This window comes from Octodon degus, unplaced genomic scaffold (genome assembly GCF_000260255.1).
Source record: "Octodon degus isolate 3935 unplaced genomic scaffold, OctDeg1.0 scaffold00204, whole genome shotgun sequence".
NCBI classification, from domain to species: domain Eukaryota; kingdom Metazoa; phylum Chordata; class Mammalia; order Rodentia; family Octodontidae; genus Octodon; species Octodon degus.
Genome location: NW_004524780.1, coordinates 4,282,083 through 4,284,375, shown reverse-complemented (window position 1 = coordinate 4,284,375; position 2,293 = coordinate 4,282,083). Strand labels below are relative to the sequence as shown.

The 2,293-nt window shown below is 45.9% G+C and overlaps 1 pseudogene; it reads left to right on the top strand.

Annotated features, from left to right (window-relative positions):
• The first annotated feature begins 298 nt into the window (after positions 1–298).
• Positions 299–2,079, top strand: LOC101577675 (annotated as a pseudogene).
• The last annotated feature ends 214 nt before the right edge of the window (positions 2,080–2,293 follow it).

The following is a 2,293-nucleotide window of genomic DNA, read 5'->3' as shown; positions in this document are numbered from 1 at the left end:
GAGTATATTTTACTTCTCAGGGGAAGAGATCAGTGATTGATATTTGTTAGCTTCTCTGTGGCAAGTACAGTGTCCCCTTTGAAGTATCTCTCTTTCCATGGATTCAGCTACCCATGGTCAACTGCAGTCTAAACACATAGAATAGAGAATTCTATATCATTTCATGGGAAGAGACAAGAAAGAAGGGAGAGAGGAAGGGAAAGATTACAGGCATGCACCACCATGCCCAGTCTCTTTTTTAAATATTAACTTTATTGAGAAAGAAGGCTCTTCGGGGGTGTTCACAAGTGCCGCAGTCATGTCTTACCCAGCTGATGACTATGAGTCAGAGGATGCTTATGATCCCTATGCTTACCCTGGCAACTATGATATACACACAGGAGATCCAAAGCAGGACCTTGCTTATGAACGTCAGTATGAATAGCAGACCTACCAGGTGATCCCCAAAGTGATCAAAAACTTCATCCAGTATTTCCACAAAACTGTCTCAGATTTGATTGACCAGAAGGTATATGAGCTTGAGGCCAGTTGTGTCTTCAGTGATGTCATTGACCAGAAGGTGTATGAGATCCAGGATATCTATGAGAACAGCTGGACCAAGATTACTGAAAAAGTTTTTAAGAATACGACTTGGCCTGAGGCCGAAGCCATTGCTCCACAAGTTGGTAATGATGCTGTCTTCCTGATTTTGTACAAAGAATTATACTATAGACATATATTATGCCAAAGTCAGTGGTGGATCTTCCTTAGAGCAGAGGTTTGAATCCTATTACAACTGCTGTAACCTCTTCAACTACATTCTCAATGCAGATGGGCCCGCTCCCCTCGAACTACCCAACCAGTGGCTCTGGGACATCATCCATGAATTCATCTACCAGTTCTAGTCATTTAGTCAGTATCGCTGCAAGATGGCCAAGAAGTCCAAGGAGGAGATTGACTTCCTTCGATCCAACCCCAAAATCTGGAACGTCCACAGTGTCCCCAATGTCCTTCACGCCCTGGTAGACAAATCCAACATCAACCGGCAGCTGGAGGTGTACACGAGCGGAGGCAATCCCAAGAGTGTGGCTGGGGAGTACGGACGGCACTCCCTCTACAAGATGCTCAGCTACTTCAGCCTGGTGGGGTTGCTGCTCCTGTACTCGCTGCTGGGGGACTACTACCAGGCCATCAAGGTGCTGGAGAACATCGAGATGAACAAGAAGAGCATGTATTCCCATGTGCCCGAATGCCAGGTCATAACCTACTATTACGTGGGGTTCGCATATTTGATCATGCGTCACTACCAGATGCCATCCGGGTCTTTGCCAACATCCTCCTCTACATCCAGAGGATCAAGAGCATGTTCTAGAGGACTACATACAAGTATGAGATGATCAACAAGCAGAATGAGTAGATGCACGCGCTGCTGGCCATCGCCCTCACTATGTACCCCATGTGCATCCATGAGAGCATTCACCTCCAGCTGCAGGAGAAGTATGGTGACAAGCTGCTGTGCATGCAGGAGGGCGACCCGCAGGTCTACCAGGAACTCTTTAGCTACTTCTGCCCTAAGTTCCTGTCGCTGTGGTGCCCAACTATGACTACACCTCAATAACCATAAGGAGCCCTTCCTGCAGCAGCTCAAGGTGTTCTCCGATGAGGTGCAGCAGCAGGCCCAGCTCTCCACCATCTGCAGCTTCCTCAAGCTCTACAACACCATGCCTGTGGCCAAGCTGGCCAGCTTCCTGGACCTCACAGAGCAGGAGTTCCGCATCCAGTTCCTTGTCTTCAAGCACAAGATGAAGAACCTGGTGTGGAGCAGGTGAATGGCAGTTTCCAGTCTGCCTCTGAGGTCGACTTCTACATCTATAAGGATATGATCCACATCGCAGACACCAAGTCACCAGGTGCTACGGGGATTCCTTCATCCGTCAGATCCACAAGTTTGAAAAGCTTATAAAACTGTGAAGAAAATGGGACAGAGACCCTGAGGACATTTGCATGGATTAGTCTGGAAGCTCTTTTGACCTTGTAGTTTGGATGATTCTGGTCACCATGAAGACTTTACTACCTCAGCCATCAGCTGAGTTGAAACTGATTCCAGTTAAGGACTAAAACGTTAAAGCTGACTTCAGTAAAGGATCTTTGGAGTAAAAAAAAAAAAAAAAAGAGGAAGAAGTAGCAATGAGACAGTTTCAAAACAGTTTAGGAGGACAGTTACAATAATTAATACATTGCGTATTATTGTCTTCATAGTAGTTATTCATAGTAAAAGATGTAGACATGATATTTTGTCTAAACACTGTTAGTT